Source organism: Euprymna scolopes, chromosome 32 (genome assembly GCF_053919585.1).
Source record: "Euprymna scolopes isolate OS-2025 chromosome 32, ASM5391958v1, whole genome shotgun sequence".
NCBI lineage: Eukaryota > Metazoa > Mollusca > Cephalopoda > Sepiida > Sepiolidae > Euprymna > Euprymna scolopes.
In genome coordinates this window covers 50417293-50435675 of record NC_136513.1, presented here as the reverse complement: position 1 = coordinate 50435675, position 18383 = coordinate 50417293, and the positions used below count along the sequence as shown (strand labels likewise).

Below are 18383 nucleotides of genomic sequence, written 5' to 3'. Positions count from 1 at the left end.
TAAACTCAAGACCATCTGTGAACTATCCCTAACTTTTGTAAACTAATGTCATTGAAAAAAAAAAATGCTTTCTTTACATCTAGTTTTTTGATGAGATTTCAACCAATATCAATAGTTAAGCAAATTCTTTGAATTAAATGGAGGATTAATTTCACAAAATGCAAATGTCCAAACCAGGATGATTTCATAAAAATGAAACAAATTTGAAGTTTTTTAATAAATTTCAATGCGTCAAGATCTCAATTACTTGAAAACAGTCAACATCATGTTAAAAAAAAACAAACAAAAAAAACTGATAAAGATTAAATAACGGATGTTATGGACTTAAGCGTTTCATTTCTTACAAATATCAACTTTCTGTGTTCATCAGATGCAGACAAACAGATGATCAAGTTTATTGGTTAGTTTTTTTTTTGTTTTTGTTACTATATCTGGAAAGGAACTCTATTATAATATTTTACTAATGACTCACAACTGATGAGAGCTTAATAATAATAAAAATATACTTAAGAATAATGGATAGATTGACAGTTAAAAATCCACGATTTTCCCTCCTTTGTCAGAAACCTTACTTGTGAAATAAGATAATTTGTTTTCTGGTCGGCTGTTGTTTTGAGTGAATAATAGGTGGAAATTTTCTACTTGCTTTTCCAAAATATGATCATAGAATGGTTTCTAATCCAATATATGATCTACCGACTTTACATTCCGATATGTAATCGATGTATTAACCCTATTGCATGAGCATCGATTTATTTTTATCTTCTCATAGAATTTATCATTAAAAAAACGAGTTACTTGAGGAATTGGTTAATGTTGTTCACAAACTTACAAAGCTAGTGGCAAATGCTGGCATCCATATTGAATTTAAAATGTTCATTTCTTGTAAGGATTCTCTTTCAGTAGTAAGTTAGAAGCACTTAATAGCTACTTTTTAATCACCCTGTCTGTATATGAGTTTGATTACTTTGAAGTGCTTTTGAGTTTGATCTCTTTCACTTAAAGCTTACAAGTTATTATGAATCCATCCAGGGATTGGAGTGTGGGAGGGGGGGGACATGTTTTATCATCTACTATTGAAGTAGGATTTAAAGCCATCAAACAACATCTGGTGTTTTTTTTTTTTTTTTTTTTTTCAACATTCACTCATTTGATTGTGTGAAAAGCACTATTACTGCTGCTATTACTTTTTTTTATGTCACCTTTTCTTTCCTTTGTCTAGATGTTAGATCAATGAAAATCACATTGGTGTTTTTTTCCCTTCTCATATTACTATTTTATTGATACTCTATTAGAGTGTTAAAAAATTGTCCATGTTGAGGGTATGATTTTCCTCTTTAGATGCTTAGTTGCTATATGACTTAAGTTTAAATTAGCATCCTTATTGAGATATCTTCTATATATACTACATATATATTGATATATTTGGTCAGCATATTTGATTAAACAATGGTGACAATTCTTTGTTTCTTTTGTGATCCATTCTTTTGTGTTGGCAGACCAATGATCTTATATTCTCAGGTGTGGACAGGAACTCGCCATATCTGCAAATGATTTGGACTTTTAGGAGTTTTTGTCAGGCACGTGATGCATTACAAAATCAAAAGCATTTTAGTATACCTTCTTCTTCATGTCGAGCTTGGTATATACAGAGTCTAAAGAAGCTTGGTCGAGTGGGTATATACAGAGACTAAAGAAGCTTTGAATATTTTACAAAAAGATACTAAAATAAAATAAAAAAAATTTTAAATACAGTTTACATCTTGGAAAAACAACTAAATTGAATATATCTCAGACTTAGCACTTGCTACAAAATTTACAATCGTACAAGAAAATTCAACTAAATAACAGAAGGAAAAAAAAATGAAAAAACCCCTTAAATAGTTCAATAGAAAACGGAAATCATCAGCTGCTTACCACATAGCTGTTTTAGAAGTTTTTAAAAACGTTTTCAATCATGTAAGAATGTATCTGTTCTTATTTTTCTAAGTTGTCAAGATTATCATGATCCTTGTTTTATTAAAGCAACTTCTACAGCATGTGTACTTAAATCCTCAGTGAGTTTGCAACTTGTGGCATTGGGGGAAGAGTTGGATAAATGTTGGTTCAAAGACTCCTTCAGGAAAGTATCTGAAGACCTGCAGTATCTCTCTAAACAATTTGTATTCGGGGTCATTATTCACACTGTCTGCTACCATATTCTAAATGGAACCTTTACAATCCTGTCCTGATGTGACATGCACTCTGAATATTAAATTCACAACTCTCTCCTAATCGCATGTGCTGCAACTATTGCAATGTGTGTTGCAGCAGTTGTAATATGTCACTCGTGGCATTAGCTTTTTGCAGTCACAGGAGATGGTGTTGCAGCTATGTTTGTTGATTAGAGGCCACCATTCATCATATTCTCCTTAGATCTGGCTAATTCATTCTGACCGAAATGTTGATTTACTGAAAATGCCTTTTTCATTTGATATCTTTTCACTACAAAACAAATCTTGTTGATGAACTTGGACAAATTTCAGAAATAAAAACAGTAATTCTGCAAACTCTCATTACATTGCATGTGTGCCTTCATATAAGTTCACTTTTTGTAGCAAGTGTGTTGACCCTCAATTCAATCATCAAACCTTCCAACATACCTCATCGACTTAAATAACATTCAATCCTCCACCAAATGACTCCTAATATTTTCATTGATGGAAAACAAGTTTTAAACAGCTTCATGGATATGGTGACATTTCTCAGCACTGCTGGCAGTAACATTCATAAAGATGTTCATCTTTTCTTTGTGGTTGCCATAATAGAAGCAATGAAAAAGAACAACAAATAATTCCATTATTTGCACTGGATTTTGTGTATTTTTTTCAGTAAGTAAACCTAGAAAAATTGTATCTTTTCTAACCTTCCCCTTTCTTGGAGGGGTGGTGGCAGCCTTAAAAACCAGTGTTCACTCAATTTGATGCCAAACTCCCAAAAGGCAGACCTAATCTAGTGTTTCTGCTACATTGACTGTTATAACCCTACTATCTGTTTCGTGTAGCTCTAACCTAATATTCAGCATCCAAACGTTGTTGCATGCCAATTTCTCGTTTTCTATTCTCTAATTATTTTTAGCACCATCATCTGATGTTTATAGGAAACTTGTCTCTAATTATTTTTAGCATCATCATCTGATGTTTATAGGAAACTTGTCTCTAATTATTTTTAGCATCATCATCTGATGTTTATAGGAAACTTGTCTCTAATTATTTTTAGCATCATCATCTGATGTTTATAGGAAACTTGTCTCTAATTATTTTTAGCACCATCATCTGATGTTTATAGGAAACTTGTCTCTAATTATTTTTAGCATCATCATCTGATGTTTATAGGAAACTTGTCTCTAATTATTTTTAGCATCATCATCTGATGTTTATAGGAAACTTGTCTCTAATTATTTTTAGCATCATCATCTGATGTTTATAGGAAACTTGTCTCTAATTATTTTTAGCATCATCATCTGATGTTTATAGGAAACTTGTCTCTAATTATTTTTAGCACCATCATCTGATGTTTATAGGAAACTTGTCTCTAATTATTTTTAGCACCATCATCTGATGTTTATAGGAAACTTGTCTCTAATTATTTTTAACAACATCATCTGATGTTTATAGGAAACTTGTCTCTAATTATTTTTAGCATCATCATCTGATGTTTATAGGAAACTTGTCTCTAATTATTTTTAACAACATCATCTGATGTTTATAGGAAACTTGTCTCTAATTATTTTTAGCACCATCATCTGATGTTTATAGGAAACTTGTCTCTAATTATTTTTAGCACCATCATCTGATGTTTATAGGAAACTTGTCTCTAATTATTTTTAGCACCATCATCTGATGTTTATAGGAAACTTGTCTCTAATTATTTTTAGCACCATCATCTGATGTTTATAGGAAACTTGTCTCTAATTATTTTTAACAACATCATCTAATGTTTATAGGAAACTTGTCTCTAATTATTTTTAACAACATCATCTGATGTTTATAGGAAACTTGTCTCTAATTATTTTTAACAACATCATCTGATGTTTATAGGAAACTTGTCTCTAATTATTTTTAGCACCATCATCTGATGTTTATAGGAAACTTGTCTCTAATTATTTTTAGCACCATCATCTGATGTTTATAGGAAACTTGTCTCTAATTATTTTTAGCACCATCATCTGATGTTTATAGGAAACTTGTCTCTAATTATTTTTAGCACCATCATCTGATGTTTATAGGAAACTTGTCTCTAATTATTTTTAACAACATCATCTAATGTTTATAGGAAACTTGTCTCTAATTATTTTTAGCACCATCATCTGATGTTTATAGGAAACTTGTCTCTAATTATTTTTAGCACCATCATCTGATGTTTATAGGAAACTTGTCTCTAATTATTTTTAGCACCATCATCTGATGTTTATAGGAAACTTGTCTCTAATTATTTTTAGCACCATCATCTGATGTTTATAGGAAACTTGTCTCTAATTATTTTTAACAACATCATCTGATGTTTATAGGAAACTTGTCTCTAATTATTTTTAGCACCATCATCTGATGTTTATAGGAAACTTGTCTCTAATTATTTTTAACAACATCATCTGATGTTTATAGGAAACTTGTCTCTAATTATTTTTAACAACATCATCTGATGTTTATAGGAAACTTGTCTCTAATTATTTTTAGCATCATCATCTGATGTTTATAGGAAACTTGTCTCTAATTATTTTTAGCACCATCATCTGATGTTTATAGGAAACTTGTCTCTAATTATTTTTAGCACCATCATCTGATGTTTATAGGAAACTTGTCTCTAATTATTTTTAGCACCATCATCTGATGTTTATAGGAAACTTGTCTCTAATTATTTTTAGCACCATCATCTGATGTTTATAGGAAACTTGTCTCTAATTATTTTTAGCACCATCATCTGATGTTTATAGGAAACTTGTCTCTAATTATTTTTAGCACCATCATCTGATGTTTATAGGAAACTTGTCTCTAATTATTTTTAGCACCATCATCTGATATTTATAGGAAACTTGTCTCTAATTATTTTTAGCATCATCATCTGATGTTTATAGGAAACTTGTCAGAAGAGAAAGAAGACTTTAGATGAGTTTTGTGGCCGTTTTTAATGCAACGGTTTTAGAATGTTCAATTCCACTTTCCTATTTCATACTGTTATGTCTCTATCCTTGTGTTTGAGCGCTGTTCAATTGACAGCTAAACAGTATATTGTTTAGTTAAAGAATATATGCTTTACAAAGTTAGAATTTACCCTGGAGATGATGGCAGGTGTGTTCAGCTGTAGATTGTTGTAGATGTCTGGCATTTCAACATAAAGAAACTTAAACTCTCCATTTTGCTTTGGGTTGAAATATTGTATGGCATCTTCATCTTTGAACTTTCTCTGCTGTATTCTAATCTACAGGTGGAACACAACAGAAATCGAAATCTCCCTCCCTCCCATATTTCCTATCAGATGGGTTATAGTCATCTAATGCTGATCTTGGAGATTTAGCAGTTATATTTTATGATTTCTATCCTGAACTCATAATGTATCACATTCTGTGTATGAAGATAAATATTAGACCAGTTTGTTGTGTAGTATTTTTATTTTAGGATTCTTCTCTTTTGAGAAACTCCTTTGACAACAATCATTTTCTTGGCCTTTGGACCAACATCAGTGTAGTATCTGTTCTGATGCTACACTGATCTTTTCTGTCCTCGGTTAGTGGAGGAGAAATAGCTAATGACAATTTTTATTTTTTTTCCTATCCAGAATGCCTCCTTTTTGGGAGCTGGATTTTCCCCATGTTAAAAACCGACCTCTGTCCTCGTGGGGAGGCAAGTAAATAGGAACAATCATCATAAACTCTCATCCTTAAAGATGAAGGATGAAAGGGAATGAAAACTTCTAGCCTGGAGATTATTAATTGCAATTGACATTTAATACTTAAAATCTTGTCCCTTTTTTTTTTTTTATCATATCACCCTAATAGACTATTATTTATATAGTTTCATCTTTAAATAAATGTTTCCGTTCCAACTAAAAACTCACAAAAAACAACTCTTACTAAAATTTGATTATCACGTGATTTATATTATTTCAGTTTCCACATATTCAATTTAACCTGATTGACCTTGTGACAATTTCTTACTATTGTGAATCAATCCAAGGCCACTTCTATATATAGCTTAGTGTAATATTTATAAACATGCAATTCCTTTTAACCTTAGTGTTTTACTTAAATTTTCTATTTTTTTCTGTTTAACTTTATTCTTGAAAGTATGCAATTTCTTAGTCTTCAAAGTAATAATAGTAGTAGTAATAATAGCCGCCTAAAAGTTTCTGAGGTCTGGAACTTATCTCTGGTCTTTAAGTGGAAATACATGGTCTGAACTATCCTTATGACAGAACGCTAGTCTGTTACCAGTTATACTCCCCAATATGATTGATATCTATATATACACATGGTATTCCCAAATGGCCACCATCCAAAGTATGGCCAAGCTCAACATTGCTTGACTTTGATCTGAACTGTCTATGATTTTCTTTCTCCTGGACGTTCTTTTAAGTTTCCATCATAGAATATTTTTGTCATAAGTAACCCTTATTGCAGTAGACTTGTATTTTGGATTTCTTCTTGGTTTCATTTAAGTTCAGTTGAAGTTCTCAGAAATCAAGGGCCCCCTTTTTGGGGCTAATACTTGATCTCTACATGAGATGCATAGATATTTGAATATTCCATTAATTTTCTTATTTACCAATCAAACACTGAATTAGTAAAGAAGTTGGGAATATTAGTTTTCCTCTTCCCAATTGACCGTTTAAATATGTTATAGTATAGATTTCTTTTTGGTTTCTTGGTCTTATTTGATTCTAGGATAAGAATTTATCTAGTCTGGTGGAATATCCACCTTTGTGATATTAGTTTTCCACTTCCCAATTGACCATTTAAATATGTTATAGTATAGATTTCTTTTTGGTTTCTTGGTCTTATTTGATTCTAGGATGAGAATTTATCTAGTCTGGTGGAATATCCACCTTTGTGATATTAGTTTTCCTCTTCCCAATTGACCATTTAAATATGTTATAGTATAGATTTGTCATCTTTTGGTCTTTTTAGATTCCAAGAGAATAATTCCTCATGTCTGGAGCATCCATCTTTGTGCTGTTACTTGAAGTAACATCACTTGGAGGAGGTGCACCATTCCTTGTAAAAATGTTGGTTAGCCATATTGAGAAGATCTTATTTGTGCTGCGAACACAATGTGATTTAGAATATTCAGTCAGGGTTTACTTTCTGGTAAAGTATTCTCATGCCAGGTTGTCCTGACAAACCCTTGTATAAAGAGATCTTAGACACTTGAGGACATGGTCTAGTAAGCATTCGAGTTTTCTCTTAGATTTGTGTCCTTATATTTTTTGTATAATAGTTTCCAAATTATGAGATTTTCAATGGGCACACATATTTTGAGGCATAGTTGTCCTATTTAATGCATCTGCGACTGATTCCACAGGCCATACATAGTTAAAATTGCAGTGATTGTTCATTCATACACTGTTGAGAAAGTATGAACCTGCAGTGGGTCAAATATCAACTTGTATTCAAGTAATCACATACAATTAATCATTGACAATTCATATTTTTTGCATTAAATACCCCCCAACTTAGTGTAGATATGTCATAAAATGCTAATCACAACAAAGACAAGCATGTTAATCGATTCATATATCGTCATTATTTTTTAATTTAAAAAGTATTTTTCTACTGTACTCACAATAATGGTTTTGTTTGTCAAAATTTTGCTGTCCGTCTTGAAATGTCTGTTCAAATCTGAAAAATCAGGAGACTGAATCATTTACATTTCCTGAGATGATATGAATTACAAGAAAAATAGTTCTTCTTTGTATTCATAGACCACTGTTTTTAACTCTGAAGCAGTCTATATTTTGTTGATGCGGCAAACTATTGATCAACACAGAGGGATGAGTAACTAGAAGTCATTGGTTACATATGCAGACACTCCTGATTTTCACATGCTTGCACTTGCTATAGAGCCTCTGCAGATGTAGAGGTGCAAGCAACCAAAAGCAATCGATTCCAAAGTAGATGCTGCATTGATTTCTTTCATCAACCGCAGTAGTAAATGGTGGGACGAGTCATTGTTGTTTCAGACAAAACCTACAAGACAGCAGGTACTTTCATGAGGTTTTAGTCCATCAGCTGAGATGGTTTATCAGCGTATAACACTTAGAGCCACCCATGAAAGAGTCCTATCGTCTTCATGCATACTTTATCCATCCTGATAGTCTTTTGATGCTGACTGTTGTATCTTTCATTGACTTGAAGAGTGTTTTTGAGATAATGAGCCATGATGTCTACCCAAGCTGCTTCACTTGCTGGAGACGTGTTACTCTCACACCTGAACAAATGTTCTTTCCCCCCTGTCTTATTCAACTACATTATTAACCCGATCCTTTATTGGGACATAATGGACTTTGCAGGTGTACAAATTGGATGTGATTGCTCTATTGCAGACCTTCTTGACTATATGCACACAATGTTACAATCCTGGCCAAAACGTTATTGTTTATATCCAGCACGCATTGAATAATATCAGTAGCATCACCAAATATGTGACTATGATGATCAATGCTGCAAAACAAAGGTTCTGTCAACTGAAACCCCTTTTCCAACATTCTTGAGCAGTTCAAGTATTTTGGCTCCATGTTTAGAGAACAGGGTAAGAATGAACTTGCAATCTGTATTGATCATGCTTGCATAGTCTTCTGCTGCCTCCAAAGTAGATTGTACTTTTGACAAGAAATAAAACTCTCCACAAAATTCAAGATATATCAGGTGTTGATATGCATAATGCTGCTGTAAGACTTGATCCCTGCGCAAAGATCTGGATGCACTAAAGTTCTTTGGCGTATACTGTATTCAGCACATTCTATGCATCTGTCTTTCTGACTAAATCTCAAGCCTCACCATCTGTACAAGGTGCAACAACACAGCATGAGAGAGACTTCTCTTAAAAGACACTCTGTTGGTTTGGTCACGTTTTTTTGATGCCCTGAGGAACAATCTATCCACAATTTTGTACCTTTCATCGTACTCATTAATTTATGGCTTGAAGTTAAAAGATAAGTCAAGTATTATGATTCATTTGGATTCCTAAAGGGAAGAAAATACTTTCTCCTTTGCTCACTTTGTATCAAAAAACTAAAATAGAAATATGTAATAATTGCTTTATGAATTTTGAGCTTGAATTTATATTTATGTAATGGGAATGAATAAAAGAAACTACTGCAAAGACTCGTGGTGTAGTGGATATCGTACTTGGTAAAATTCAGTTGTAAGTTGCACTCTTTTAGAGGTTGTAGGTTTAGTCGTCAGTGTGGTTGACACTCAAAATACGCTTGCGAATTGCTCATGACTTCTACTCAGTGATGGCTGACAGAACGAGAACATGCTAACTCTGTGGTTCAGTTTGAAGTTCTGTGCAGATTTCTGAGTTCAACAAGATACACTTGATAATTCTAATCCACTTTTTTTTTTTTTTTTTTAAATTATATCTTTCTTTTTATAACAAGATTTTAGTTTTATCTTGAGTGTCCATGTTTAGAAATACTATTCACTAAATAACTTATCTTAAAAATGATTGAATTTTTTTTTTTTTTGATACAAAAGAATGATAATGGTGATTCAAACTCTGTCAATTATCTTTTAGTTCCTTCATAATTGAAGGTTGACAGAACTGTGTGGTTCAAATCAATTTATGCTAATAAAGTTCATAAAAAAAGTTGTTACAGTATAACGATGTTGATACATATCTTAACTATTGACAATCAACTGCGTCAATATCAAGGTTTAATGAGCATGCAAGCGTCTGAGTGAGTTTTTATTTAAAAAAGAAATCAAGTCAGTTGTTGGATCTGTTTTCAGTTGACACTCCCACTTTTGTTTGTATTTCAATTCTCCATTTTTTTTTTTTATGTGGGTTTATACCCATTTGTTTAATGTGAGATGAGATCTCTATGATTTTCCTTGTTTGAAGCCAAGCCAAAATAACTTCATAACATGAGGGAAAAAAAAAAGTACTGCTTGTTGCATTCTCTTGGTAATGGATTCATTTTTATTAGCATAAATTGATGTGAAGCCCAACAATAAATGTTGGATTTTGAAGTATAATTACATTCTGTTATCAGAACTGGATAGAAGTCTAAACAGGAACCAGAGCCAAAGACTGTTAAAAATTTAATGAATCGGAGTCTTGTGTTATTCTACTGATTCCTCAGTTACATACAACATAATCACATTACACACCAGTTCTTGATAGATCATCCAAGTTAAGCAACATTGAACCTGGTCAGTATCAGATGGGTGACCATTTGAGAATACTTGACGACAACTCTGCAAGAACTTTAAAAAAAAAAATGCTTTGCTATCTGTGCTGACGGGGAATGTGCAAGCAACTGGGGTCCACTGTGAATTTAACATTCCCTAGAAACTTGCTCCTTCAGAGGAAGCTGTCTACCCCCCCTTAGGTGAATACTACTTTGATTTGGTACTCCACAATTCTGTTTTCATGATTAGTGTCTTCTAAATTCTGTTCATTAAAAATTAACAACCATAACTCCTTGAATTGGGTCTTGAACAAGATTTTATAATGTATATATTATTAGTACTAGTGAAAGATTTCTTAAGCCTAAGTCTGACCATTTAAAATTCTGTGATTCAGTCAATCATTTGGAGGTTACTGGCTCCACAAACCTTAAAGTCCAGTCAACAGATGTTGTTGATTAATTTTCCCCCTGACACTCCTCCTACCCCCTGCAAAACAAAAAAACAAAAACTCCAGTTAACCATTCAACCAAACTCGCTCATTCTTTCATTCCTATATTTTATGTTTCCAGTCTTGGAAGAGTTGAAAATGATGTAGCAGTTACCGGAGGGGGGGGGGCCTCATGTATTTATCAGTCTTAGGAAATGGATCCGTCTATCCTACCTCTAGCTATAAATTACATCTACAGTTGTTTTTTTGTTTTTTGTTTTCAGGGTGGAAAAGACAACGTGTTGTCTTTTGTTACAAACCATCTATTAGTTGGCCAGTTGTTTGCAAATCCCAACAGCGATAGGAGCCATATAGCATGTCTGAAAATAACACCATGTTCAACGAATGAGATTGAAGATGTGCCGCTGCACAACTCACGCTCTCTACTGATCAAAGTTATGACAACAGGACCATTGCCAGCACCTTCAAAATGCATCACTGGATTGCTGCAAATAACAAGGACATGCTCAAGGTGATGAAAACAAAGTTTCCAGCCCTGTTATGGTCTATAATGTGGTTTCAAGTGAGAGTCACATCATGCCACCTCACATCTTTGAAGTTGGCTTAAAACTCAACACCAAAGTGTACCTGGATGTGCTGAAGAGTGTGGTGATCCCTTGGTGCAATCAGGTGGCTGTTGGCAGATCCTGAGTGTGGCAGCAGGACTCGGTGCCGGCCCACAAGTCCAAAGAGACGCAGGCTTGGTTTCAAAAAGAATGCTATGACTTTGTATCTTTCTCTCACTGCCCCCGCTCCCCCCCCCATCGTGAACCCCATGGACTACTTCGTTTGGTCATATGTCAAGAGAACATTACCAACATGACCTCCAACAACACTAAAGCCAGCCGCTGAGTATTTGTCGAGCTCTCGCAGGTGCTTGTGGAAAAGGCATGCTCCCAGTTTCTGACTCTATCAAGGCGGCTACAATGAATAGATGTCAGCTCTACTACATAATCAAGTTATTTGAATTGATGTTTTTTCAAAGTTTTAAAATAAAACTAGTGTTATTTTCTTTAGGGCGACACTTTTATCGTTCCACCTTGTATATATTTATCCTTAATATATTTATCTTAACTTTATTGACATCAACGCAGGTTGTGCTTAATTCGTTTATCTGGCAAAATACTTTTTAATACCAAATATAAAACAGACTAAAAATATCCACAAACACATTTTGGTCTTAATTCGCATATTTATTTTATGAACATCTAATAAATTATGATTATGATAAATTATAATAAGTTTATGAACATCTAATAAATTAATATTCTGTAATAAATATAGTTGTAATTATACATTGTTATATTTTATACAAAATATTTTCGATAGTAAAATGTCTTGAGATATTGAGCACAGATACTACACTTTGAAGTATTTATTTGCACAAAATATAAAAAAAAAATACAAATTGAACAAATTATACATAAGGCCAATCAAAAGTGTGTGGATAATGGTTGTCGTTGGTCATCCTTGTTCACAAATACTTAAAATTTTCTATCCTACTCTTAACTAGAAATATTTGTCATCACAATACCACATTCACTCTGGGGGGGGGTTGTCTTACGTTAAACTCAAATTTACAAAAGCTTTATTGAATCATAAATACATACAGATTTCATTTTATTGACATAGATACTCCACTTTGATCTTTGCGAAAAGCCAAGAAATACTAGAAATGTGTAACAGCAAGTCATTTTTAAGTGAAAAAAAAAAGATTGTGTTGTAGTGGTTCCGTTCTCATAAGCCCATTCTCCCAGGCATCACTTCCTACTTTAAGAGGATGAAGTAAATTCTTCTAGGTATTAACACTTCCTTTAGGGAAGGGGATAATGTAGTATCTCTGTTAATATGATGCTATTCTTCAATAATTATCGTCTTCATTTGGAGAGTGTATTATCCATTGCCTTCTTCTCAGATTGAAGTTTTTTTTTTTTAGGGGAGGATCATGATGCCATCTTCTTTCATTACCTCTTCCGAAGCTAGCAAAAGTACGTGAACAGAGGGAGCACATATATGTATGATCAATTTTCTTTGAATAGAACCCCTCTGCTTTCCAATCAATGCCGATAGAAACAAACTACACAATCTTGTAAAATCCCATAATACAAAATTAATATCTTCATTAGATTTTTGTAATCAGGACAAAACAAAACAAAAAAGAAATCAAAAGTTGCTTGATATCGGGCTTAGTTTTCGATTGCATCCCCTGTCAAACACAGGCACCACTGATGTAGATTAACATAACTTAATTCAGCTCTTATGATATCACAATTTTAACTTTTTATAGGGGAAAATCTTATAAGATTATAGGAATATTATTCGAATAACTAAAATAGAAATTCAAAAACCATGCATGTGTAAAAAATAACACATGTGAAATAACAGTGAAAAATATAAAAATAATTTTTTAATCTTAATTCTTTAGTTTCCTTTTACTAAAGATGCGATAATTTCATAAATATAAGGTGTCTTAAATAAGCTTCCAAACTTTTTTCGTATGATCACTTTTATTGATTGTACACACATGAAACTCTAGTCCTCTTCGAAGTAATCTCCTCCAGCTGTAATGCACTTGTACCATTCCAACAACTTCTGGAAGGCCCTGTGGAAGTCCTCTTGTGTGAGCGTGTCAGTGACCTTCGTCACAACCTCTTTCATCTTCTCAATTGTCTCATAATGACAGTTTTTAAGGTTTTCATTGAGCTTAGGGAATAATTAAGTCAGCATCAACGAAATGAATTTTTAAATGAACTCGCTTGTCTCAATGTTTACAATGAATCACTGTGCTTAGTCGGCCCTAATTCGAGACTCGGTGAGTTTGTTGGAAGAAGCCAGCTCAACCAACCCAGGTTGAATGACTACTATCATAGGTCAAGTAAAAAAAAACAAAAAACAAAAAAAAAACAAAAACAATAATGCCCTTAAAACATATTTATCTTCAGACTAGGATCAAAGTGTTGTCTTTTTTGTTCACAGGCAGAGAAGGGAAAGTCTTTTTTAAATGGGACATTTTTTATTTTTGTCCCTCACGTTTGTTTCTCACATTTTTTTTTCCATTTCATATCATTTTTATTTTCCCAAGAATAAAAGTTTAACTTGGCCCTTGTAGGGAAGCAAGGCTCCCATCTGATCATAATTATAACTTTTCAATCAATGTAGCTGGTATTTTTGTTGATCTTATAGATTGATACTGAATAATATATTCATGCTTAACCTGTTGATATAAGTGTGTGCACATGCGTTTCCATTGCATTTGAACCATTTTATATCTTTATTTAATCTATTGTATTAGAAAAAATTTAGACATTTAATTTTATTCTGTTTGACTGACTCGTTCAAATGCATGACATGTTGAAAAACTGCAGATCTAATATGACTGGTCGGTATCTTTATTGGCAATAGCATTGTCGTAGCAGCAGCAGCAGCAACCGGCCGAGTAGCTGCGAGTGTGCGTGTGCTTTCTTGTCGACAGCTGCCTAGCCTTCCTCTCCTGCTGCATTGGTGGGAGGTATTAACACTGTTTGAGCATAGGCAACAATTGTGTGTGTGCATGTGTGTCTAAAACAACAACAAAAAACAACCTCGTAGTTGGTGTTTGATGTCCGTCTAATGTAGACTTGACTCGATCGATTGAAATGTAGGGACCCCGTTAGGTTATTACATGTCCTTGGTTTGTGTTTGTGGATCACTGGTATGTAACTGTTTATTCATATCTATTTCTTCTGTTGCTTAGTTTACCGATGGGTTCGACTTTTTAATGGTGGTTGTGCCAAAAAAAAAAAAAAAGGTTCTTATAAATAATTTCTGTTTTTCATTTCCTTGCACCTTTTTTTTTTGTTGCTTTATATCTTTTCTTTTCTGCAGTTCATTTGCCATTTTCTATGCAAGATATGATTATTTTGACAATCAGAACCATCCATCTAAACGACCAAGCGTCCCTGATTATAATTCAAATGTTAGCACCTTTACAATTTCTTTCTTTTGAATGATTAATCTAATGGATGCATATGCAGACTGTAATTTGCTATAGTTAAAATTATATTGGATCGATTGTGTTCATGTACATACTAATACCATTGTAAATGGTAATAGCCCACACTATCTCTCCCTCCTGCTATGGGTAAAATTGTGTTGAATTAATTAATCATTTACAATAAGTATTGTTTCAGCATTAAGGATGACCATAGACCTCCTCCCCATCTCTATACTTTTTATTTTATGATTATTTTATAATTATTTTATAATTATTGTAAAATTTTCTGAAATAATTTTTTCAAAGTATAGTATGTTTAGTTTTGGGAAGCTATCCTCATAAGCATAAACTCCCGCTTTTGGAGATGAATTAGTTTATTGCCTTCTGTCTGAGATGTCCTCAGTCGTGAGAGTGCATGACTATATAGTTTTTGTACCAAATCCAGGGTGACCGCATCCTTTTGTGGAAGAATGGGTAGGTTGTATCCACTAACCCTATGGTTAATTTTGCTTTTCTGAAGATGCAAGTAAAAAAGGGTTCATTGGTGTAAAACAGACCTTTGTTTTAGATGCACTTTTTTGACAGCATTAATATATCAAGAGATAAACTGCAAATATGTAAAGTTGAGTTTTTTTTTTTTTTTTTTTTTTTTTTTAATTCTTTTCAAAGTTCAACTGAGATAATTGATAATCGCACCTTGTCTTTTTGGGGGTGGGGCGGGGGAGGGATGAAATAATTTAATAGTGAAGCATTTTTATTTCTAACAGTTTGCAAGGGACATAGGTGATGGCAACCACATGTAATAGTGTCTATATAAAGATTTAAGGAGCATACATAGATGCTCATCCACCCACATTATCGCGTGATTAGGTTGAGTCATTGCCCTCGCCTCCTTTTTTCCTCCTGATGGACTGCAGAAAGTCACTTTGACTAACTGAAAATACTACTTGCCTGCCTTACACCAGGCACTTAAATATTTTTCTTATGTTAATTCACGCCCTTCTGCTCGCTCTCTCTTTTTCTTTCAGAAATTGTTAGTATTGATTCATTCACATAAAGTACATATTCATGATAATAGACCCCCCCCTTCTCTACACACGCATATTACTATTTTCTGTACAAAGAACAGACATTCTGTTGATAAAAATGAATTCACTCAACAAAAGTTTTACACCACTTTTCTGTTTCATTACCAAATTTAAAATCAATTTCTATTACTCAATGTTATGTCTAGAATTCTTATTCCAATTTTGGTCAAAATCCATTTATTTCTGTTATAGAAACATGTTTAAAATTTGTGCCTTGTAATAATTAAGGTCTTACATTAAAATTGCTTACTTAGTCTCTCTTTATGTGTAGATATATATATATATATATATATATATATATATATATATATATATCAAGTAAGCTACACAAAATGGTTTGTGTTTCACTCACTCTGATAAAGTTTGTTAAGTGAAATACTTGGTATAGCTTGCCTGCCATATATAGATCTGAGTTGCACGTATAATATTTGAATTTTAAAGTTGGAAGTTGTACTTTTATACCCGCATTCCTATAGATTTGTTATTACTAGATGAAATAAAAATTACTGTATCTGATTTGCATAGCATTTTTTTTTTTCAATTCAAGTAATATCTATATCTATATCTATATATATATATATATATATATATATATATATATATATATATATATTACTAGCAGACTACTCGTTTCTGACTGGATTAAAAAAAGAGTTAAAAAAATGGACTCTGATTTATGAAGGGTTATGAAAAGGGATTGTGAGTGTAAAGAGATAGCTTCATCAAAAGCAAAGCAACCCCTTCAAATGAACTTGAGGAGGCAGTAGTGGGAACCTTTATTGACACAAACGTATGAATACTAATTAGGGTGCCTCATAAGTGTCCCTCATGGGGTGCCACCTCCATTAGTGTGAGTGATGTAACCCATAAAAATCTCTCCCTTTCCCATAGTGGGGTTATCATGGTAATTTCAGAAACTCTACATCAAACGATGTGAGCATGCATTGGGTTCCCATTTATAAATGACGCCCCCTGGGGCCTCCACACCATTAGTGTGAGTGAGCAATGTTACCCAGAAAAACCTCCCCCTTCTCATGGTGGGCTTACCATGGCAAGTTCTGTAACTCTACATCAAACAGTGTGAGCTTGTATAGGATTCTCATTTATAAGTGACACCCCTTGAGCTTCCACTTCATTGGTGAGGGTGAGCAGTGTCACCAATGAAAACTTTCCCCTTCCCATGGTAGGTTATTCTGCCAAATTTGGTAGCTCTACATAAAATGGTAGGAGCGTGCATAGGGTCTTCCCCCAACCCCGGTGCTCTGCCCCTGTTCGTCGGGGTGATTTTATCATACCCAGTTTTGCTCCTTGATACCTCTTCTATCATTGTATGTGGTCAGTTTAATATAATAGTAAACCATATAGGAGCCTATTCATGTGCAAACACACACACAGACGTTGAACTTTATTATTTTAAAGCATTTTTAAAAACCGTAATCTACTAATAAATACGTCCAAATAAAAAGAGGGCGAAGAAAACACCAGATCTCCAAGGTGGGGATGATAACCTTAATATCGTTTAAAAAAATCAACAACAAAAGTGTGTGTATATGTATCTGTGTGTGTGTGTGTGTGTATATATATGCGCGAGTGTGTCCTAAAATGCATGTACCCCTCCCTCAGCTTATATATACTAGCAAAAGTAGCCGTCGTTGACTGGGTTCAAAAACAGCCTACAGAAAATGGACTCTGATTTATGAAAGTATGATAGGTTATGAAAAGGAAGGGTTGTAAATTTGGGTTGAATTTGGGAGTATCAAAACCAAAGCAAAGTATGATGAAAGTAAAAATAAAATAGATAAACCCCATAATTTATTATACCATACCTGTTCACACTGAAACACTTATCACAATATTCTGTGGATATATATTAAAAAACCTTGTTAAACTTTGTGACATATTTCCATTCTATGGAGGTCAGGTGCGAACGAACACCCCATAATTTTATTATACCATATTTCTACAAACTGAAACATAATTATCAAAGTATACTTACGCAGATAGATATGAAAAGTCTTTATTAAAGTTTGTGCCTATTTCCATTCTATGGAGGCCATGCGCGAACCTAGACCCCACAATTTTATTATACCATCCCTATTTAAGTTAAAACATACTTATCAAAGTATTCTTATGTACATCTATATCAAAAACACTTGTAAACGTTATTTTTAATTTTTAAATTTTTTATTTCCATACTTTGTGGACGAGACGCATACGGAGACCCCCACAATTTTAATGAACCACCGTTCTGCCAGATCAAACATACACATTCCTGTGTCTCAATACATCTTCTATCATTATATGTACCTATTTACAATGCCTCCCCATGGGACAGAGTTAGACACCAGGGTCGTTTTTTAACGTAGAGAAAAGGTACAAAAATAAAAATTGTCTCGGTCATGAAGGACTGCTCCTCCACCGAAAGAAAACAAGAAATGGAAGTGC

At 33.4% G+C, this 18383-nt stretch overlaps 1 protein-coding gene across 24 annotated transcripts in view; it reads left to right on the top strand.

The window, feature by feature from the left end:
* LOC145256347 (spectrin beta chain-like) overlaps positions 1-18383 on the top strand; it is a 648628-nt gene that overhangs the window by 410996 nt on the left and 219249 nt on the right. For 4 of the 24 annotated variants that reach the window (XM_080115151.1, XM_080115147.1, XM_080115142.1 and 1 more), the window contains exon 1: positions 14226-14568. The exons of the other annotated variants lie outside the window; for them this stretch is intronic. The gene's annotated coding sequence lies outside the window, so the exon portion shown is untranslated. Of the gene's footprint in view, positions 1-14225; positions 14569-18383 lie in introns of those variants that run through there. 24 annotated transcript variants of the gene reach the window in all.